Here is a 25,188-nt window from a genome sequence, read left to right as displayed (position 1 = left end):
TCAAAACGCATAGGTCAATAAACAAGTGGACATTTGTCATACAATGTGACATTATGGCATGTAAAGAAACATGCTCAGAAGATTAAAGATTGATTCATTAGGTTCCCCGATTGCATTGCTCTGTGCTTAATAGACTAGCAGTTGAATGATTAAGTGTGATGATTGATGTTTGTGGCTGTTTGCCTTTTGTCACTTTGCAGTGTGTAAATGAATCCAGCCTTCATGCTTGATAAATGACTGATGGATTTTAATTGTTTATGGAAATGATCAAGAAATTCTAGAACAAACGTTTTATTTTCAATGCTCGTATTATTCACGCTATTCCCCCATTCACTCACAACTGCAAAACAAATGTTCAACTGAATAGCCTTTCAAAACAAACACGCTTTATGGAAAATTTTCACCACATCTCATTTCATTGTGTAATTTTTTGCTATTTGAATTTTTAAAGGTTACTCTACCAGCTGAGTTTAAGGATGCAAGGGGAGTCTGATTTCAATCCAAATGGTTTGTCTCAGTCCACATTCTCCAAGCAAGATCTCTATAAGGAAGAAGCAATTTGTCCTGAAGTAATATTAATAATAGTATTAATTATTATTATTATTATTATTATTTGTATACCACCTCGATCCATATTATTATTATTATTATTATTATTATTATTATTATTATTATTATCCTTGTTCTGAAAGATGGCTGTAGAATCATCCATCAAATGTACCTCTCTAAAAATTAACATTAAAAGATATGTATATTTCAGATGGGAATAAAACATTCCTTAAACATGTTTTATTCAAAGGGGAGAAATGCATTTAAGCAATGCACACAATTTAAAACATGAACATATTTTACCAAAAATAAATAAGGGACTTACTCCTGTTCTGTAAACAAACAGATGTGAAAAAAGAAAAATATAAACAGTTGAGAATGCAGACTAAGGTGTTATTATTATCATCATCATTATCATCATCTTCATTTTCATCACGATTTCTTTACTGCTTTGATCTCAGTCGGGACTCAAATTAGGTTACAACAAATAAAAAAACATTGTTAAAAATTCACAAGACACAAAAGTCTAAACAAGATTAAACAATCCAAAAATTAAACATTCATTATTAAGCATGCATATACAGATATATACCTTGGCACAACAATTAGCAATATATTGCTTAGGTGAGATTGTACAAATGTACATATTCCTACTTTAAATATCAAATGTCAGTTTTATTTCTTTCTCAGTTTATCTATTTATACATATGTTCAGTTTCAAACCACTCATTATCTTTGCAGATGCCAAGGAGGTATAAAGGTATAATTAAAATGACACATGATATAATACAAATACTCATTACTGTAATGGCAGAAAACCATGTGCATGCATACCATAGAACAGGCAAAAACAACACACCAAAAGGCCCAAGTAAAAGTAATGGTTTTGAGTTGGTGACAAAACAATTGGAGTAATGTGCCCCATTCTACATCTATTGCTGAGTTTTCTTGTTTATGAATGCCCCCTCCTTTGCGGACACAGTATTTTAGGGATATATGCACACATGCTTTTCCTTTACACATGCACATGTCCTTTTTGGGTGGGAGTGTCAGGATTAGTATACAGAATCCTAACCCCCAACCTATTCAACAATCTCTAAAGCCCTCTGCAAAGTCATTCCATTCTTTGTGGGAATAATATAATAATAATATAAATAAAATTTTATTTGTATACCGCCCTTCTAAAAATCAGGGCGGTGAACAACAACTACATAACAACATAACAACACAGCAGCAAACTATACAGAATTCGTTAAAAACAGTTCAATAAAAATAATAAAATTTTCATGCCGACAAAACAATGCTGACGAAAGGGGGGGGGGGGAGGAAGAATTCTGGTCAGGGGTAAGCTTGTTCGAATAAATGGGTTTTTAGCCCCTTCCTAAATTGGGCTAGGGAGGTGGCTGAGCGGAGCTCAAAGGGCAGCGCGTTCCAGAGGTTGGGGGCCGAGATGGAAAAGGCCCTCCTAGAGGTGGAATTATATTTTGCCTCTGGAACTCTTAACAATAGCTGCCCTGATGATCTGAGTGCGCGGGGCGGATTGTACGGAGAGAGGCGGTCCTCCAGATACCCTGGGCCCAAGTGGACAGGATTGCAGAAGCGTCTGGCAAAGTCCTTGTATAAGAGATGTGAAATGATGATATCAACACTGAAACCTGCCAAGTTCTTTTGGAGGTCTCAGTGCTGTGATCATCATTTTGCATCTGGCTATGGGGCATGACCAGACATTTCTGCATTCCTGTCCTCTACCCACAAAGCACAGAATGGATATGTGCAAGCCTTCGGACATTGTTTAGTAAGTTGGGGTGGTACAGGGCACATGCTCCAGACTGCTTCCATACACTGCCTGGCCCACTTGTGTTGTGGTGTTTACAAGCCAGTGTGATAATGTACACTTTGTGTGTTAGAGTGCATTATAAGGGTTTCATCTTACGCTGTTTTTTTTCCATCTTGAAGCATGGCTTCCACCTGGTTTGACCCCATTTTGGCCTCAGGCAATGCTTGAAATGCGGTGAATCTGCTTTATTTTGCCAGTGCAGACAACCTGCAAGATAGTTATGGCCCTGTACAGACTGGCCTGAAAGAGGCATCATGTCCAAATGATGCACACCACAACATCGCTGTTCCCCATCCTATATCTGTGCATGCCATTTTTTTCCTGCCTTTATTTTTTGTTTTACTAATGCATTCAGTAGTCAAGTCGAAAACTTCTTTCACCCTCATGCTCACAATTCATCACCAATTTCATAGTAAATAACAGTACTAACATCCATTTTATCTTGTTTTCTAATAAGTTGCTGTGTTGACCATCATAATATACATACAGATATATCATTATTGATCAGTGACAGCCCCAACCACACCACTAAGTTGGTCTGTGTTTCTGTTCTTCTTGTTTTACATCTTAAGTTGAGTAACTGCTTGACAAAAAAAAGTAGCTGCATCCAAAAGTTGTTATATAGAGAGAGGGATCTGTTGGGGAGGTCAAAGAAATCCAGACCAATAATCTAAATGCCACTAAGGAAAATGTCTCTTGACAAAAACTCAGGGTGAGTTGAGAGATTCTGTCATAGCACAGCTTTAGTCCTGATTTTTGTTTTTCTCTCATTAGCTTCAGGAATTGCCGCAGGGACTTTAACATTGCTTTCAACAGTTTATAAAGTCAAAGATGCATAATTCATTTCACCAAAGTGACAAGTTTATTAGGCTTAACGTCCAGCCTTGGGTAGCAAGTAGATCTTGAATCTCAGAAAGACCAGAGACTACACTTGCCACTTGCCTGATCACGAATAATTGTGGCCAGGATCCAAGCCACTGTTCAAATAATTCAATGAACCCAAGAGAGGATTCTTTCACAAGCAGTGAAATCGTTTCTGTCTGCAAAGCCATGTGGAAAATGGTATTAAAACTCAGGGCAATTTAAATAAATAGAGAAAACTATTTATATCTGTACATTTTTTTAACCTCAGGATAAATGGTAAGGTTGAATGATGCTTCATCTCACTGACTCATATTCTTAGTGTTCTTGTCTTTCACAATGTACAGACAGATGACTCCTGAATCCTATTATTATTCCCAATTAGAAGAGGCCTGGGGATGGAAAAGTGCAGTCCACATGCCAATTAAGACCCCTTGTTTCTGTGGACCTCAAATATCACCCAGGGATATAGGAAGAAATTTTGGCACATTTGGAAGACCCTGGGCCATTTTATGCCCACAAGAGTCCTTTCTCCAACAGAAAGTTATCAGGATGTAGGCTGCTGGGGGAGAAAGGGGCCCCAGGAGAAGAACAAAAACATGATAGCATTGACATCAATGCCTCAGGAAACATGGGAGCCCAAACAAATTTATTTTGTGAGAGCATGGGGAGTGGTGCAGCCCTTCACAGGTGGGCCAATGCCACCTAAGGCCAGATACTTTCCCACCCCTGGAACAGATCAATAGAGTCTGCTGGATCCATTGGACCTACTCTAGTTGGGACTAACTAATTAGATATAAGCTGAAATTAGATATAGTCTATTATAACCAAATATTACAAAAGTATTACAAACAAAAGCATAATGGCAAAAGCAATAGCATTTATATTTCTATACCACTTCACAGTGAACTCAGCACTCTCTAAGTGGTTTACAATCTGTAAGTCAGTTGCCCCCAACAAGATGGGTACTCATTTCACCAAACTATGAAAAGATGGGAGACTGAGTCAGCCTCGGAGCCCTGGGATCAAACTCACAATGTTGTGGCTGCAGCAGCGGCATTTAACCACTGCACCACCATTTCCCCACATATTGTGTCGGGAAATGAAACTGGGTATGTTTGGCTTGGCAAAAAGAAAATGTTCAGGGAGGATATAGTAGCAGTTTCCAAATACATGAGGGATGTTATATAGAAGGGTGGGGGAAGCAAATTTGTGTATTCTTTTGCCTCTCAGGCCTATGTAACAGGAGGGTAGATTTCAGGGGAAAGTTAGGGATAATGTTTCGAATACAAGTACAATCTGACAACTGAATCAATTTCCTTGCAGAGATTGTAGAGTCGTGTGTTGTGGATGTTCTCAATCATTGCCACATAAAGTGGTGATCAGCAAACTGATGCCATTCTGTGAGCCGTCCTCTGCTGGCTTTCAGCAAGCTACCAGGAATCTATGCTAATTTCGGTAATAATATGGCACAAATATAGTACTAATCCCTGACACAATGGGGAAAACAAATACCAACCTGTCACATGAGACAGATTGAGAAACACAGAATTATCTGCCCTGGTCACTTTAAATTAGGCCATGGTCACCTTAAATAAGGCAATAGGGATTTGATTTCTATTGTTGTGAAAGGTCCTCCCTCCTTTCCAACCGCCACATCTGTGGTCTCCAAAAGTGAGAAGAGCAGGCAGCATTGGCTGGGCATAATCTCCTTCCCACCACCACCATCCTCTTTTGCTAGTTGCATATCATATCATATTTAAATTGTAAGCCTAAGGGCAGGAAACTGTCAAATTAATAATTTGGAAGCTGCTCTGGGAGCCCTTTTGGCTGAAGATTGCTGTATAAATACTCTACTTTTTAAACAAAAATAGGTCTAGGGAATAGAAGAGTAAATTCCTCATAGTGATCTCATATGCATCATTTTATTTAGAGCTTTAAGGTTTTGTTTTGCTTTCTAAAACTTCAAGGACTGTTAATCTTCATATCGTGAACTTTATTGCAAGCTAGTCCTGTTGCAAGAGTTCATTGCCTAGCAGATTGGTCTGAATTAACAAAAGCAATGTAAGCAAGGAGTGTGTGTGTACAAAGTGTTTATTTCTGCAGCAGAAATAGGTACACACTTTGAGAAGGTCCAAAGTGAGACAAGGGGTGCCTTTACACTGTAAAAATAATGCAATTTGGCACCACTTTAAGGGCCATCGCTCCACCCTACAGAATTCTGGGATTTGTACTTTTGGAAGGCACTGACACTCTTTCTGCAGAGAAGGCTAAAGGCTTTTTTAAACTACTAATCCCAGGATTCCACAGGATGGAGCTACAGCACTTAAAGTGGTGCCAAACTGCATTAATTCTACAATGTAGATGAACCCAAGAAGATGTTTTCAAAATCCACTTTATATAACTTTTACAAGTTGTTTTTCTCATATTAACATTCAGAAGAACATTAACAACTACTTCACAACACATCCTCTCTGTCTGCAATCTATTAAACTGCCCCAGAGATGGCTCTCTTTGTTCTGAACTGTTTATCATAGTGGATAGCATTTTCCCTGTATGTGAAATTCAAGCAACAGGAACTTTAGGTTGTTTACATCAGACACTGTGAGACAGTACAGAACGGCACTTTGTGCCGGCCTGACTGTGGAATAGGGCTGAGCATCCACATGCCCCCTAGTTCCATGACCCGGTCGCCATCATGGTGCGCTCCCATCCATACGGTGTGCGCCATGATGGCATCAATGGTGCACAGCACCCAAATGACACTGCCCGGAAGGGGTCTCATCATGTCACACAAGTGTGCCAATGGCACCACTTCCAGGAAGCTGCTCAGAGCAGCTTCTTTTGGGGTGTGGATCGGTTCTGCAGCATGTGGCTGCTGCAACACCAATCTGGAGCATACAGGGGTAGGGTTTAGACACCCGTCTGTATAGCCCCTCTGTCACTTTAAATAAGTAATGCACTTACCAGTTTTAAATCAAGTATTTATAAAATATTCCAACACAGCCCTCTTCCCCAATTGGATATGATCACCTCTAGTTTTGATGTAAGTATAATGTAATCAGCAATTAACTAATTTTGTCATCGTGTGAGTTTTTGTATGGTCTTTTGACACATGTTAAATAATCTATCAAAACAAACTGTTCCACTTTTTTATTATTCTCATCTGCGTTGTCAATGAAAAAGGCTCCAATATTCTGTGAAAATCAAAGCAAGGCTTTATCTTCTCCTTTCTCTGTTTATTCTCTTTGCAGTGAACCACTATCCATGGTGAATCCCTCTGGGGCTTGAAAGAGAAAAGGAACAGGACCTCTCAGCTCTCCATCAACTGCTCACAGCTAGAACACAACATGATGCTCACCCAGCCCCAACCAGAAGAAAGAAGCGGTTTAGCTTGGAGGGGGGAAGTTGCCAGGTCTAATTGTGACTTCAGCTGGAGAAAAGGAGAAAGTGGTGAAGGAAATGCACTAGAGAAAAGAGAGGGAGAATGAAAAGTGATGAAGGAAGTTGGGCATGAAAAAAAACGCATTTAGAATCACAACGCTTCTGTGAAAAGGAATCTGAGGAACAGGATAACCATGGGCATGCATTTTGAGTATTTAATGATGGAGACAAATGCACTTCAGTTGGAAGAGATTCAAGCAAGGTGGTGGGTATTTCCAAAATTATTTTACAAACAACTCAGAACACAAGCAAAACTGCACTAGATCTGTAGCTACTTTTATATAACTTTCTCTTTAATTTTCTGAGCAATAATGCAAGGCATCTGAAATGCAGAGAAAGGAACAGCTGTGATTTCTCTCTCTATGTATAGTTGGAGTCTATGTTGCCCCAACAACCGCTCGGCCACGACAATGGCCCACTCGAAAAAGGAGCTCTGAAATGGAGCTCCTTCCTGCAATGCCGGCAAGGTGCCATTTGCACCCTGGGGTGTTGCGGTGATGTGTCATGTGCACCGTGCCGTTAGGATGTGTTGCACAAGTCACGTCACAGACACGTGCGCTATATGGATGGTGCTGCATCAAGATGGTGCTGACAATACATATTAGGGTTTGCTGTGTGCTCCCAAACCCCAAAATCATTGCCGCCATGTCACGAAGCACCCATTTGTACCAGGCCTATAATGAAATATTTGTACCAAACTCACCCAAAGTACCCAGATAGCATCCATCCCATTCCTCAATGAATACACTTATGCACATGCAATCTGCCCCAAAGCCACCTGCTTCAACTGTCAAGGAAATACAATATTTCTGCAAACACACACAAGTTCATTTGCTCATGCAATTTCCCCAGAAAGTGTCTGCTCCATCCAGTTAACACACTCACATACCCACACTCACAGACGATCTACCCTAGAGCCAGCTGTTCTAACCTGAGTAGCTCAGTGTTGCATAGCAACATTGCTTCAAAATAAACAACTCTCTCTTTTCTTGCTGCCTCCTCACTGACCCAAAAATTAAATCCCCATAAATAAAATATAATCCCTAAGGAAAGGCAAACAAACCCGCTAATAAAATAACATCCTTGAAGCAGTGGAGACTGGGACAGAACAGCAAGCCCAACTCTTTGCCCTGCCTCTGCCATCCTCACACTTCTTAAATCACAACTCGACATGATCTTCCAACAGTGATGGTTTGGCACATTCCAATGGTCCTGCTCATTCCTTAGTCATGTACTGTGAAGATCAAAAGAGGAGCATGAGGGGCTGGCAAGCATTAAATAGCCTCTGGCTCCACTCCCATTACATGCACCATTCTTGTGCCACATGTGACACCCTCTGGACTCTAACCATGGAAGCCACCAAATGTTTACCTTCCCCTGCAGCATCATTCATCACACAGGTCCAGATAAATAATTCCTCAAACAAATGAGATTGCCATGGATAACTGGTTAAGCATAAAATGGCTAAAAATAAGATAAGGGACAATATTATGAATATATGATTTTTACATCTTTACATATTCATAATATTGTCCCTTATCTTATTTTTATTATTTATGTTCCATTATGTTGTACATCACATCACATCACATCATGTTCATCAGGACATTCATAGGGACTTTATCTCTCTATTCAACTGTTTAATAGGCTTGGCAATAAGCAGTACTTATAAGAACATCAGCCTTCTAAACCCGTTAACTAATACAATTCTCCTATCATCATAATCAGGTTCATAATCATCATAATCTTTACATATTCACAGTATTGTCCCTTATCATATTTTCATTTATATGAAATGATATATATGCATTATGTATACATTGTCTGTATAATGACTTAGCAGACAGTATGAAGAACCTGATTGGGATGATAGGAGAATTTTCCTAAGAGTTAAAGCCACAAATGTGGAGGGCTAGCTGTTTTAGATTTAGTTTCAGACGGAGGGAAGAGGGGAGTAATATATTTTAGTTTAGGTTAGTTTGTTTAGATTTAGATATGTATTGTTGATTAGAATAGGATATGTATTTGTGTGTTTGCATTGTGTTTTATATTCATTTTAAACCCAAATAAAAATAAATAAAAAGAAAATAATATTCTATTTCAATTATTAAGAGATACATTTGATTCTGAGCCAGGAAAGCTGAAACGATATAAGGGCATGTTTTAAAAGCCACTCTGGAATTTGCAAGCTATTGATTTGTGTGTTTATGTTTTCTTTTCTTTTTGCTATGACCCCTTGCTCTATGATTTTATCAGTTTGACCTGCTTTAAATTAATCTGGCACACAGCAGAGGAAAAAAAGTGATTGAAAGTGGTCATACTTTGCCCTCATAAATTTGAAATGAAGACCAGAGGCCACTTGCTGAGTTGAGCCAATTGTGGAACTACTGGCCTGGACAAGGATTTAAAGCAATGGTTGGTTGCTGGCGAAATGTCACTACGCTGGGGACCTTGAAAAATATTATTTAAGCAAGGAATATAAATAAAATATGGTTGAGTAAGGGCAACACAGGGAATGTGTTAAATTAGTCCTCAAATACGGTTTTGTGAGCACATGGGAATGCTCTGAGCTAAGCTCTCCATTGTGATGCCAGGCAGGTGTTTACAAGGCGTCCCACTGTGCCACCCGGTGCTACTACCACTGGTGTGAGTCACTGAGTCTATGCCAGAACAAAGTGCCCAGACATGTGATTGATGCTGGGTGTCTTGCTCTGACCTCAGAGTAAGTGACTTGCACAGTCATGGTGGCACCAAGTGGCAAAGCGTGATGCATGTGTGACCAGCTGCCTGGTGTCCAAAACACATTGCCCAAGGTAGTGGGGTGATGGCAGGACAGCTTTGAGGCCAGAATACTCTGGGCTGCTCTCAGAGTATTTTGGTCAGTGCAGACCCAACCTGGAACACAGGAAGACCTCACTGTGCAGACAATGCTCAGCTGGTTCAGAAAGCCATTTTACTTCTTCTTGTTCAGGGTAAGTCTGTTTAGGAAATTATTTACATTTGGTTTTCAATATGAAAAAACCCCATAGATTATTTCACATTCAGAATGGAAACAAACAAACAAATAGCTTCATTTATATACCGCTTCATACTGAACTAACAGTGTCTAAGCGGTTTACCACTGTAAGCTAATTGCCCCCAACAATCTGGGTACTCATTAACTGAACTCGGAAGGATGCAAGCCTGAGTCAAGCTTGAGTCCTTTCGCTGGTATTGAACTCACAACCTTATGGTTTTGAATGAGTGGCTGCAGTACAGGCATTTAACTACTGCGCCACGAGGGAAAGAATGTGAGGTTAAAGAAAATAGGATGTAGAAGGAATAAGAGATGACAGATTCATTCTTTCAGACCCAGGGAATTCAATGCTTAACCATTTGGACTAAAATGGAATGTAACACCAGTAGAGTGAAAATTCTCAATGGCAAAGATGTATGGCATTGGAGAGCACCACACAGTGCACGGCATGACACCACTCCTCTGACGCTGCATCTGCACAATGCAGTGCCAAAGGAGCACAGTATAGACACAACACCATGACTATCATGCCCTTTCCAGGGCACAAAAAGGACCTGCTTTTTGCAGCTCCTTTTTGCACCCTGGAAAGTCCAGATCAGGGCCATGTGGTTGGTTGGCCCCAATCTGTCTGAAAAAGGGGCAGTTGGAGACTGCCCCTTCAGGGCTGTTTGCACTGCCCCTAACTCTCTGTAGGACCTAACAGGATGAAGCTTTTAAAAATGGACAATTAAATATTCCATGTAACCATTCATGCTTTCCTATTAGGGAGACATTTGAGAACACTTTTGGTTCTCTTTTATGAGCGAAAATCCACTTTCCTGCCCTTTAGACTGGTTACACATCCACAGCCTGGATGGATCATCGACAATATAGCTGTATGAAAACTCCTGCTTGTTACATCTATGTCATTGTGCTGAAAACAAATAGGTGTTTGAAGTGTCACAGAAGACCAATTTGAGCTACAGAATTTTTATTACCAGGGTAATACCAGGGAAGGCAAAGAATCAGTCCAGCTTTCCAAGTGCTGAACGTGTTTGTCATGTTAGCTGTTAAGAGACCCATTTCACTTCCTTCGTTGGTGCTCTTCAGATGAACTCATTTGATGTGCAATCATTGATAAACATAGGACCCCACAAAGCAGTTGTTTCTAGAATATCTTTTCAAAGTGAAAGCAGCAAGCGTGCTCCGGAGGGATTTCAAAGTCAGCAGAAGCAAGCATGTCAATGAAATTCAAAGAGGAGAGAGGGAGAGAGATAGAGGGGGGAAAGAAGAGATAAATAAACTCTCTCAAGAAAAAGAAGTGAGGTTAAAAATGCAAAACACAAGTTATAAAGTGGCCCTTAAAGTGTTTTTATTCAAGCCATCTTTTCTGTGAGAGACTCTTAAAATAATGAGGCATTCTCACCTCCTGAAAAGTGTATATATAAACTGATCTAGGCTGCATCAATAGAAATACAGTGTCTAGACTGAGGGTGGTAATAAAACCACTCTATTCTGCTTTGGTCAGGCCTCACCTGGAATACTGTGTCCAGTTCTGGACATCTCAATTCAAAAAAGGATTTTGACAAGTTGAGCGTGTGCAGAGGAGGGCTACAAAAATGGTGAAAGTTCTGGAAATCATGCCCTATGACGAGTGACTTAGGAAGCTAAATATGTTTTGCTTGGAGAAGACAAAGTTAAGAGGTTATATGATAGTCCTGTTTAAAGATTTGAAGGGATGATGTACTCAAGGAGGAATATATATATATATATATATATATATATATATATATATATATATGCTCCAGAGAATAGGACCAAGAGCAATGTGTTCAAACTGCATGCAAAGAGATTCCACCTCAACATTAGCAACAATTTGCTGACAGTAAAAGCTGTTTGACAGTGGAATATGCTACCATGGAGAGTGGTGGAGTCTCCTTCTTTGCAGGTTTTTAAACAGAGGCTGGATGGTCATCTGTTGGGGGTGCTTTGACTGTGTCTTCTTGCATGGCAGGGGGTTGGACCTGATGGCCCTTGAGGTCTCTTCCAACTTTGTGATTCTATGATCCTGTGATTCCCTTTTCTTTTCTCAACAATACAGTTAAAATCTTGGATGTGGATATAATTTTGTCAGGGAAATAGTGGTTGTCCCTTTCCACAGTGATGCTGCTCAAAGTCAAAGTCACATGTTGCTTTACCCTTATAGTAGTTCCAGATTGTCCTCAGTCCACATGCAGTCCCTAAAGGTAAAGGTAAAGGTAAAGGTAGTCCCTTGACATGAATTTCTAGTCATAACAGACTGTAGGGAGGCAGTGCTCATCTCCGTTTCTAAGCCGAAGAGCCAGCATTGTCCAAGGACTACTTTGGTGGTCATGTGGCCAGCATGACTGCATCAAATGCTGTTACCTTCCCACTGAAAAGTGATACCTATCTATCTCCTTGCATTTGCATGCTTTCAAACTGCTAGGCTGGCAGAAGCTGGGACTAGTGACAGGAGCCCACTCCATCATGCAGCAACCTTCTTGTCTTGCGACCATCAGAATTGGCATCTTAACCACTAAGCCACTGCGTCCTCTAGCGATCATCCTATTGGTTTGTACTGAACAACACACTGGCCATAATTATAGCAGAATGATTCAGTGTGGAGCAAGAATATATACAAAACAATAAACCTTTCAAAGATGTTCTGAATTGCTTTTTATTTAATAAAAGCAGCTTGTTAATGGAGAAAGCAAGTGCACTACAGGGCCACTTCCCCATTTGTGGTATTTTAAAATCCAAATGAAACAATTAGCAGAGATAAAGAGAACGCTTGTGATTTTTCATTAGAAAAAAGCTTGCAGATTGTGACGGCTGGATTTTTTTCATTCTGCATCTGTGGCTGCGTGTCCCAATGACAAACACTCTCCTGTAAGAATAGAAACAGAGAGTCTTTACTATAAATGCAGTGCCGGTAAATCACCTAACTCTATAGGAACTTTTCCATGACCAATGTCAGTTTGTCACCCAAGGGGGAATTTCTATCAAATGACGATGGGCTCATGGACAATTTAATTTGCTGCTTTGCTTAACAGCTTCCAAGGACCTCTGCTAGGAATAGCATTCACTTACAAAAGCTAATGACTAATGAGACAATTGACCTTAAAGATTAGACAGACCAATTCCCCCACTGCTTTCTTGAGGGTGTGTGTGTGTATGTGTGTGTGTGTGTATATGTGTGTGTGTGTGTGTGTGTGTGTGTATATATATATATATATATATATATATATATATATTTGTTACTGTTTTTCTTCTTTACAGAAGGTTGACATTCAAAACAGGGAAGAATCAGCAGAGTGGAACATGCAGAAGTACATAATCACAATCCTTACTGTACTGAAAGAGATTGTCTGCTAGTTGCTCCCACTTTAGCTTTTTCATAGTCCCTTCCTCTTCATGCTTACAGTGCCTCTCCCCAAACTCAGAAGAGTATCTCTCTTTGTGCTTGTTACATCAGCCCTCCCTTCTTCCAGGTCTTTCTTTGAGGATTAGGTGAGGAACTGCTGTATACAAGAAGACATAAGGCCAAACTACATTCAATCTCTTGACATGTTTTTTTTAAAACTTAAATTATTATTATTATTAAATTATTATGGCACTAAGTTGGGCTTATGCCATTGCATCTTCCTATTTTGTTCATTGCAAAGTTCAAAGTTCTTTGCTAATGGCAGAACTCACCCTCCCCAAAAAACATATCCTTAAGTGATGCATTCCATCTCCCAACATGTCTATTTCCAAGCCCTTGGAGAGCAGAGAGGTCAGAGAAGATCGACCCAGCTATTTTCTTGTAGCTTGATGTGCTGCATGCATGTTCTGACAAAGCCTCCACATCCACACCCCTTTAATGCACATATTTAATATCTGACTCTCATCTGGGGACTGGTGAGGATTTTGTTTCAGTTTGTTTTTCCATTAGATTTCACCAAAATTTGCCAATTTCATCTCACGCCAGAGAGTGAAACCAATATATTTGCCATTATTTCCTCTTATTTCTGGATCTTCACATTCTGTGGGAGCCTCTGCACACAAACAGTCTTGGAAACCCAAACCCTCTCCACATAAATGATGTAGAAATGTTTGTAGCATTAAACATGCAGGGGAAGCAATATATGTTTATAAGAACCTTTCAATTACATACAGTTTTGTGCAAAATGCAAGCTCCCATAACTTGATGACAGCCATTTAAGACTAAACATAACAAGTGGCAAGGGGGGAAAAAAGCAAAGTTGGAGCTGTTGCTTATTATAAATCTGTCCTCTGAGCAATTATAAACTGTGGGTGGATGGATGGTGCCACGTGTTAATAACTGCTTGCAATTCTAATCAGAGAGATATTATTTGAATAGTGGAAGTAGCTGCCCTGTTTAGGTTTTTGAGCAGGAAAAAAGCATGAGTATTCTAATGTCTCCATGGCAATGCAAAGTAATCCATTACAACAAAATCAGGGAAATCTTTATACTGTTCATGTCTGTTCAAGTTTTATGCTGGGACAATATTTTCCTGGTGCTGTTATAAAATGGTGTTTTGCAAAGTAATAGATTCAGAAAAATTGGGGGGAAAGTTTTTGCTCTGTTTAGTCCAAAATCATATTCACATAGGTTGAAATAACTGTATTAAATGCACACATCGGCATAGCAATAATTTAACTCCCCATCTGACCCCTGAAACCTACCTTAAAAACCAGTCAGCTGTCCAAAGTGATGGAAGTCTGTGCTGTTGCAAGGTTTTGTTGTGCAGTGCTATCTGCCCAATTTTTAAATGCATTATGTACCACCTTCAGAGTTACAATTACAAATGCCTTAAATCCTATACACTTCCATATATATTTGTCACCCATGGAAGTGTCTCAGGCTGTTGCTGCTGTACACAACCCAGGATATCAGGCTAATTTTAACAAAGTAATCTCCATGCTACTCTTTTATTTCAGCATATATATTATTCATGAATTTAGAAAGCTACTCCTCAACTGTACAGAAACACTACTTGATAAAAATCATATCAGTATTAGTAATGTATCATCCACCAAATCAGTTAATAGAGACTGAGTTTTTTTTTTCTGATAATGGAATTAATTTTTATAAGAGAAGGTAGAGTGAATCACATTCATTAATAATTACAAGAATAATTGTATGTCGTGATGCATATGAGCAGCATGTGTTCAGCAGAGATGGAGAGATCAGAGATGAATCATTTTGCATGTATTCATTCCTAAAATATGTTATCTCATTTTGGCATAGACCTGTATTTATAAGCTCAAAGTTATGTAAAATAATGTTTTTCCCCCAACTTATTTTCTCCAAAAATGAATTTTAAATATGCATCACTGAGAAAAAAAATCATCATGAAATTTGGAGAACTTAAATCAGAAGGACAGAGGCATTCATGTCTTACATTCCTCTGGGAGATGCATTATCAGTTCACTATAGAATGAAATTTTTGGTCAGAGAGTCAAATAAAATGAGCATATATACAGTAGGATATATCCTAATGTATATATCCTTCAACAGTAATTGCAGAGGACATGATTCAGAACCAATGTTTTCAACATCCCTATGTTCATAAAACCTACTTCCCTGCTACCCAGGGATCTCTCTTGGGGTATAGCAGATGCAGAAGTCAGCATCTGGCTGTGTTCCTGCAGCCAAATGCATAAAGAAAAATGCACCTGCCAGATGACCTGTGGTAGTAGTAATTTATATATATATATAAACATGCCTCTTCCCATTTGGAGATTGAGGCAGTTAACAACAGATGTTAATACAGTACAAAATAATCAAACAAAACAATATGGATGATGTCCTCATGCATCACCACTACCAGGTGTCTCCAACCTTTTCTAGCCATTAAATGACAATGATGGTGTAATGTACTGGCTAACCTTCAGAAATCCCAACTTCAGTGCAAAGATAGGAAGCATATTCAGAAACTAAAGCTGTTCACAGTATGGCAATGTTGTTAGGGCTAAAGCAATTTCAGTTACATAGTATATTAAAAGCACAAAGTACAAAACAACTCAAACCTTTTAGCATATTCAGACCCCATTCATTCCTAAACAGGATTCCTTTAAAGCAGAGAAGTAGGGAAGGATTGACTCACTGTTCAATCATTCAGTCTTCCTTTTCATTTGAGATAAAGAAACAACCTTTTGGGGAAGTTACCCTAGAGTATTCTCGTTACAGTTTGAAGGGAAAGATAGAAAAGATGGGGACCATAACAGCAATAATTCTAGGAAATCTGTTAAATGCCTTCATACAAATGGAGACTATCCATCTGTCATCCCTTTAGGAGTGTCAGAAGTGTAATTTCACTTATTTCCTCCATTTCTCTCTAGACTGACCCTTCTCTGGCATCTCCGAAAATTTCTACAGAGATGCCTTGGTTGATGGCAAAGCAATTACATTAAAAGCAATTTCCAGGTCGTGTTTACAATTTTCTCCTTATCATGCTAATGGAATTCACAGCTTAGGTCAACCAATGCTTCCGTGTTGTTAAAGGAATTGATGCTTCTCATTACCAAGCACCATAGCTTGCACTCACTCTTTCATATAGGACTTTCCACTGGACATTTGGTTTTGGAACTGAAAGTTTATTTCATGTGCTCCAGTATTTGTAGATTTCTCTTTCTGGTGCTGCTAGTGGTAATCCCAAGATGCTGCATTGTCAACAGCTGATATAGCAAAAGGCTAGTTGTAGAAGGGATTCTGCCAAGAGGGATGCAGGCAGTTCAGAAGGGAGGGCATTAGAAGTTTATATACTAATTTTAAGAACCAATTTGCATTAAATGCCCAACCCTCATCAGTTTGTAAAAGTCTGAGGGCTCAGAAATGTCTTGACTTGCTGACAGGAGATCAAGGACAAGGCCATCCTGGCCTCTCAAGTAAGAGATTTTGGGAGCAGCCACCAAAAAGATCTTCTCCCTTTCCCCCACCAAATAAGATGCTGGATCATAGACAAGGGCTTCACCAGATGATTTTAGGGTCTTAATGGGTTCATAAAGAAAGACAAGTGTCTTTCAATTAACCTGGACCCAAACAATATAGGGCTTATAGGTAAAAATCTGAATGATGCCCAGAAATGAATAGGCAGCCAGTGGAGCTGTTGCAAAAAGAGAATTGTGTGTTTCCCATTACCAGCCCCAGTTAAAAACCTAGCTGCAACTCTTGGAGCCTAGTAATGTTTCAGAGCATGTTTCAAAGGCAGCCCCATGTAAAGTGCATTACAGTAATCCAAATGGGATATAACCAAGGCATGTACCACAGTGGCCAGATCCAATTTCTCCAAGAACAGGTGCAATTGGCCCAATAGCTTGAACTGTACAAAAGCACTTCTGGTCTTCTGTGTCAGAGCTTGAAGAACAGCATTCTGCAAGGAGGCACTGGCTACCTCCTTGTGCAATGTCCAAAAACCCTGGTCATGACACCATAAGTTGCCAAGAGGTTTCTGGCAAAAGATGCCTGTTCCATCAAACATCTATGTGTACATAGACACTTATCTTGAGATAAAGTGTGCGGTTTTATTCATGTCCCCACCCTAAAATTACGTACTTGAAGAGAAGACCCCAACCATTCCAAGGTGCAAGCTGTACAGTTTTTGCTCAGAAAAGAAAAGATAGATAAAAGTGATTTCTACAGACCACAACAGACTGAGCCAGAAAGGTACTAAGTATTGCTTATTCACAAGAGAATGAGCTCCCTAGGCTTTGACAAGTTGTAGCCTGGCAACCCAGGGCAGCATTGTCTGATAGCATTGTACAAAAAGAGTTTATTGGGCCCATCACAACCTCCGGTGAACAAACTTAATTACAAAACTGCCATGGAAACATCAGCATGGTTCCAGTTGATTGATAGCCTTTGTTATCTCCTAAAGCACATAGAAGGAGACAGATGGAGTATTTAGGTAAATGAAGAATGCATATGTTCAGAGACATCAAAAAGGCTGTTACCATAAAGGAGCAATAGGGTGGCTAGGTTAAATGAACACTGTGTATATTATAGACAACTTTTTTTTTCCTGTAAAGAAGCCAGAAATGTATATTAAATGAAAACAAGCAAAGCAAAAGATTCCCTTCAAGTTCACCCTTGAAGTGAAGTGTGAAGACTGCTGTCTTGGCAAGTGAAAACAAACAACAATTTTTGGTTACTGCAAATGATATTGGCATCAAAAAGGTGCAACTCTATTCTCATTTGCAAAGAAAAGAATGCCTCAAGAAAGCTTTATCGAAGAGATTTTGAACTCTGGGTCAATCTCCTAATTTTGATGGCTAGACTGAAGACCATTAAAGATGATCATATTTCCATAAGACAACTACTCAGTTGTAACTCCCTGCTCCCCACTTATTTGTAGATGTTATACTGATGAAACTGGAACAGGTGACTATGATGGACCAAGAAGCTGTAACCAGTGGACATTCTGATATTTAATTTTCCCAGATTAATATTCATTGTTGTCAGTTATGGTTACACAAGTGTATGGTCTCTTATAGTCATTGGTCTCTTATAGTCAAGGAGCTACCTGTTTCATATAGTGTGTGGTCTCTTGTAGTCAAGGAGCTACCTGTCTGGCACAATGCAGGGTCCTGACTCATACCCTTCTAGAAAGATCTGTGGCAAGAAACCCCAGATTGTTGTTGTTGTGTGCCTTCAAGTTGTTTTCAAAGTATGGCAACCCTAAACAAACTAATCATGGTGTTTTCTGGGGCTGAGAGTGTATGTGAGTCACTCAAGGCCACTCAGTGAGTTTTCATGGACAACCACAAAACTGAACCCTGATCTCCAGAGTCATAGCCCAATGCTCAAACCACTACACCACACTGGCTCTCAACCCCCCGGATTAACCCTAAATTACTCAACAAATTTAGAATATAGTTGAATAAATATAGCCATTTGAAAAACAGTTTTAAATAAGCCAGTCAGTTGGGCAAAACTTTTGTAGAAGTGTCACCACCCATCAAGTTGACACTGCTGTTGGAAGTGACCTCCAATCCATGAGATTCATTTACTTAGCATGCACACTGTCTCCTCTGTGATCTCTGTGATCTCCTTCCAAAATAAATACTCTTATTTCTTAATGAAAATAAGACATTATGTGTATTTCTGCTCTGTGACTGAAATAAATACATTCATCATTGCAAGCCTGACAGGAAGGAAGGGAGAAACCATGGGTGTTGGTTGAACTAGGACAACAGCTTTATGTACAAAAGAAGTGTGAGAGGTATGGTTCATGGGCTGTATAAACCTCCTATGCTGGCCACAAGGGAGGAATAGCAGGCCAAGCAGGAGGTGGGTCTTTATAAGTCTCTGAGGTCCACCTCACATCTTCTCATCATAATGCCATGAGGTTCATACATAGTATGTCTCATCCTCCTACACACATACAGATGTTGACCTCTGTTTGGGATGAGCTCAAGAGGGCAAGAGTGAAATGTTCTCCACCTTCAGTTACCATGTTTGTTCCCTATCAAACCACTTGTCCCACTAGCACTAGACACAGAGAAATGCCCTCAATCCAATTTGCTTTTGTGTTTCTTCCATTCCACAGCCATGAATGCACTGTCTCATTTTCCATATCCAAAGAGAAGTACCTCAACGTATCATTTAACTGTATAGTTTTATTTTCTAAGCTAGTCAGGAAGGTATTTAATTTTTGGAAGAGGATTCCTTTAACCTTATGGCACTGTGAAGAGAAAAAAAATCATTCACATATTTCTTTACTATGAGACAGACTCTAGATATTCACTTTAATGTTCTATTTTAATTTATTTTCAGATACTTTATAATATAAGATGCAATTGTCTTTGGTAAAATTGATAAAGATAGACATATGTGTGACACCTGCTCCTAAAAGGGAATGCAATCTTGGCAGATGAAGCTCCTTGAGTAAAATAATTAGGTTTATATTTAGCCCTCACCTCTCTCTTTATTCCAAAGTCATCCTGCTATTGAAAACAAGTTGAAACAAGCTCCAATGCATTGCACAGAATGAGTGTAAAGTGTTAAAGTTCTGATTTTGGGTCTTTTAATTGAATAAATGACTTTGTGTATAAATCTGATTCTCTATCCCAGAGCTGGGAGTCGCATGGTCTTCAAGATGTTTTTGATGGCAAGTCAATGACACCATAATCAATGACAAGATGTGCTAGGAATTGCAGTCTGGAGTTCCTCATGATTCTCAGTCCTATTTGATGTCAGAAGTTGCATCTGTATCAATCCTGCCATAATATGCGTGAAACTGATGTGATGAGTTATGTATGTAGTAGTAATAGAAATAGCTTTTGGTGATCTTAGACACAGCTGAAGACATACGGCAGAGAGGAGGCAGGTATAACTTAAGCCTGCTTGAGATCATTCCACATGGGAAGGTATGTGATAATGGAACAACAGAGAGATGTTGTGGGAAAGAGAGAGGGAAATGCATTTAGAAATTGTAACAAATGAGAAAGCAGCCCACCACAATTCTGAAATACCAGTAATGTACTTTTTAACTACTCAGGGTTAATGCTTGCTGTTTAGTTCTGACAATAACTTCACTGGAATGGATCTATAGTTATTGAATAAAGGTTTTCTGAGTTTAATTATTGAAGCCTGATTTTCTGAACTAGGAATCCTGCTGGACTTGACAGATTGCCCTTTTCAGGCATTCAGCAGATGTGTGGGTACTGAATCCCTAAAGGAGCCAGCAGGAACATTGGCTTCTCACCTTGAAACTACACACCCAGCCTTATGCGTGAATGGAATAATTCCTAAGTGAAGGATTTCCATGGAGGTAGAATTTCTCTTCCTTGGGGATCAGGACTCCTGTCAATGTGGCCTCTTGTTCTCCATAGAGAAAACGCTAAAAAGAAATGTGAAGCAAAAAAGCTGGGCAGGCCTGGATGGAGCCAGGCAATCGCTATTCATGAAATGCTGTGTGTGTGTAATGGAATAGAGTGAGAGGCTTAAGTAGAGTGTGAGGGCTAGTTAGGAGGAGAAGGAGAATGGAGACAAACTGATTTGGGTTTTGGGAAGCTGAGAAAGTGGGGAAAGTGTTCCTTGGTTTGAAATAGAAGAGTTGCTGTGCACTCTGTGTGGAACTGGCATAAGGCTAGCTGTTTATTTTATTTCTTAAATAATAAATATGTATTCTTCTTATTTTATACATTTCTTGTCTATATGATTTATTTTAATAATCATTGGGCCCATACAGACGGGCCAAAATAAAGCTGCTTCGGGTCACTTTGGAGGTATGCTGTTTAAATGACATACACATCTTAAGAGGCCAGAAGATGTGCCAAAGCATGGCTTTGATGTGGCTTCTGACCTCTTAGGATGCATGCATCATTTAAACAGCATACCTCCAAAGTGACCCAAAGCAGCTTTATTTTGGCCTGTCTGTATGGGCCCAGTAAGAAGAACTGCTTAAATACACTCAACTCCCTGATCAACACAGTCCTCCATCTAGAATATCAGTCACCTTGAAACATGAGAAGCAGATCCAGGGAGGGATCTTGAGGGTAAAAAGGCAAGATGAGTGACGGGAGCTCTAGGACTAGAGCTGCAGGGCCAAACTGGATAGGGATTCGATCACAGGAGACTTTTCACACATCACAGACTGATCAGGACATGGCTTGCATGCAAACAGATAACAATAAGATAAGGCTGGCCCTCCATTTTTTATCCAGACTTTCATATATTTATGTATCCACATTCTAATTTAATTGTTTCATTTCTGACAGTGATTATTTCCAGTGACTTGGGCTGGCTCCTACATCAAAATCAAGGAGTCAAACTTTCAGGCTCTGGAGTTTTCCAACAACTGTGAATTGCAAATTAAAACATTATTTAAACTGAACCTTCAACTGAATAGACATGTGCAATGCACAGTGGCATTGCTTGCACAACTCTCACTCTGCTGCGATGAGCTGAATGTGGACATTCCCCATCAGACAACAATATCCAACCACTTTCATACTTGTTGAATTTACACAAGATCAAGACACCAACCTCATTCTGACCAATATAATATAAAACCTAACAGGCTTAGCCAATTCTAAATGAAAGATATAGAAAAGGAAGTCTTTAAAAGAGCCATATACATGTTGGAAAGCAAAGGAGCTTTTGCCTAGGCCTGCTCTGCTGTGACCGATAGCAAATCTCCAGGGCCACACACTATAAACTGTTCAAAGAAGGCTGTCTTATTATACCAGAAGACCTGCAAAGTAGTAGTAGATCTCCAGAAATTCATTTTCTTTTAGAAAGAATAGTGTTAGCTGCTGACACCTTCTCCCAAATATACTTTCAGTTCCTTCAATTTCTAATATCAGAAAAAAGGAGCTATGTAACTATTTACAGATATATCTGTCAGATCACAGAAGAAATGCCAAGGTGTTATACAGCACAATTGTAAGGTGTTTGTCTTTCGCCTGACATGTAAGTATTAGGATGCATGGAGGCACGGTGGGAAGATCAGATTATATATTCCTGATGATTCAAGACAGGTAAGTAGTGCAATAAAAAACTAGTGCAATGAGGACAAATAATTTCAAATGGCAACAAATTGTTGCCAAACTCTTTTCCAGTGGCAAGTTCAATTGAATCAGATGCATATAAGGGAAAGCATGTTTGAATATATTTTTTTACTTTACCAGATCCTTTGTCTATCTAGCTCTCTATAATCTGCACATAATGGATCTGCACATACTGGCAGTGGCTTCCCAGAGTTTCAGGAACTGATGACAGAGATTGTTGCCTTGTTTCTAAGGGAAAAGAACACAGAAATATTTTTGGTTTTGTTTTGTTTGCTCCCACTTCCAATGCAAATTTGGTGATGGCTGGGCTAAAAGTGGTTTGGAGGAGGCCGATTCATGCGAGTCACCCCCAAATGTGGGCCACTTCTATTTTGTACTCAATGTGTGTAAGGTGTACCCACCTCCCCCAAAAAATCTGTCTACTGGGCTTCGTGCTAAACCCTATCAGACAAATGAAGACCAAAAAGCATTATTTAGCTTCACTAGGAGTCAGTATACAACAATGTTATTGAGCACATTTTCCAAACTGCTGCCAGATGCTGAATGGTTTAGCCATCCTTTATTAAGCTGTTTGGAAGATGTCTTAGTTGCAGTTCCACAAAAGCAACTGCCAATGCTTTTATAATTTTTCATTGAGAAGCCTATGCCAGTATTTGGAGTAGCCCTGGTTTTCCAGCCCTTCAGCCTCTATCAGCAGCGTATAATAGAACAACTCGTCTCATTTTGCAGTGTGATTACAAAACCCATCACAGTGAATTATGCAGCAAACTAAATTGGTTTCCACCATCCACAAAGCCGGAATATTATCATGCACAAATAGTGTACAAATGCAGGAATAATGCATGCCCATCTTATCTGAACCATGCATGAAGGAAAGACTCCTACTATTCATACCATCAGTTCTAAGTCTGCTGCTAATGACACCTGCTACATTATGAAAGCAACCTCTAAGCATGGTGAATATTCTTTCTTTTCTTCTACAAAGCCTCAATTTTCCAGGGCATTTTGCCCATTACTGAAAGCTTTCTAAAATGGAAAATTATCAGGGCAGGGGGGAGAAGGGAGGAGGCTCTGTTCTTTTTCAGACATGGTATAACACCTGCAAATGTTTGTCAGTTTGCTGCCTGAATAGCGTATAATCCCTATAATTTTCTGCTAATAGGTTTTCATTTTACAGAAATACCCTGGCCACACTCCTATCCAAGTTGGCATGCTTAATCCCATGGGCTTCAATGAATTTAAACGGACCAAGCCTGATGATTTATTGCAGCCACTAGATTTAATTGTGAATGGTTGTTCTCTGTAACCTTCCTAATATTGTTCCTGTTAGCACTGGACCAAAGAATGAGCCTTCACTCGCTTGTAGGGAAAGGTGGATATGGCTCCTGAAAATGGGAAATATGAATATGGGTGATATTGCGTGAATAGATATGAAAAATGTGGTGGCCAAATATTGACTGAAATTTCAGTCTGATCTAAATATAGTCTGGGAGAAGGAATCAGTCCTCCTCTCCTTGCTTTAAAGCATGTGTTGGGATCTGTTCAGGGGCACAGGCCATTTTTCCAGCCAGCACTTACATGGTGGGATGTACTAATATATTTTGGCATGCCTAAAGTGATGACATGTCACATCTGCCAATTTTTTTTGGCTGATTTTCTTCTTTTTTCAGTTTTTTCCCTCTTTTTTAAAAAAAGGAGACAGCTTGGGAGGCTTTGGAGAGTTATGGGAAGCACACAACTGCAGTTTTGGCGATTTTTGGTCATTTGGGTGCAAAAATCTCACCATCTTGCATTGAAATATTTTAAATCTCAAATTTTTTCTAGCTGATGTTGCGTAGAGTCAACTTTTCCCAGCATGGGAATCTTGTTGACTAGTCCTAGCTAAGTTAAACTCATTCAATAAACTGTTGAATGGTGAGTTAATACATAGATAAATGTAGTTGATTCAGCTTTATTCTAGTTGTAGCTAACAATAGGATTTAGGCCAACCATGTTTGGGTGCCTGCCATGCAGCCGTTAAAGAAAGTGGAAACCAATTCACAATCCACTAATGGAGTTTGGTTGTGTTTCTTCAATCTAAGTACAGTTTCATAAACTTATGAAATGTAGAAAAATAGACTAAGGGGCGAAGTAGATGGGGCAAAAGTAGCAGCCAGAGGCTACGGTTCCAAATAGGCAGCTAGAAACAGCAGCTATTTGCTGCTCTTTTCCAGGTTAGCTTCAGGCTAACCTTAGGTGGCCTTGGAGCAACTTCCAGGTGGTTTGGGGTCATGCGTCATTTGAACATCATGCCCCCAAAGCACTCAGAAAGTGTTTATTTGGTCCATGTGTGTTAGGCTTGTAAGATCTTGGCTTGAGAGTCTGCCTCTGTGATAATAAAATAGCACCATAAATAGTACATAATGTTACATAAGGGTGCTATCACTAGGCTCAAGGGAATCCCTAGGTTTAAAGTATAAAAACACAGCTCAAAGAAAGCCTGGGTATGGGGAGCAGGAGGGGTGAACATATATTCTTCTTGCACCAGGTAACACCAAATTTGGGGACATCACTGCCTTTATAGGCCACTCTTTACCCCAGATGTTCAGTTGAACATCTTACTTTGTGTGGATGCACCATAAGTAACTGAAGTCATTGCTTTCCTTTCTTTTCTTTTTTAAGCATTTGATTCTGCTATTGCCTGATTGAACTTATTGTTAAATTTGACCATTTGTGTTTTCGCCTCCAGTTCCCTTTTAGTTTGGCAATTGCACTATATTCATCCATTAGTGTGATTTTATTGTTGGTTTATTTAATTTGTAAGCTGCTTTGAGTGACATTTTGGAGCTGAAAAATGTATATAACTCTCACTCTTGCTCTCAATCTCAATCTGTTTGTGTGTAAGAGCATAAAGTATTATTCTATATTTTAGTAATCATTTTATTCCATTTTATATTGGCATTGGGTTTAAGTTCACATCAAT

Source organism: Sceloporus occidentalis, unplaced genomic scaffold (assembly GCF_023333645.1).
Source record: "Sceloporus occidentalis isolate IW3139 unplaced genomic scaffold, rSceOcc1.0.p SCAF_10, whole genome shotgun sequence".
Classification (NCBI taxonomy): Eukaryota; Metazoa; Chordata; class Lepidosauria; order Squamata; family Phrynosomatidae; genus Sceloporus; species Sceloporus occidentalis.
This window is presented reverse-complemented; position numbering follows the sequence as displayed.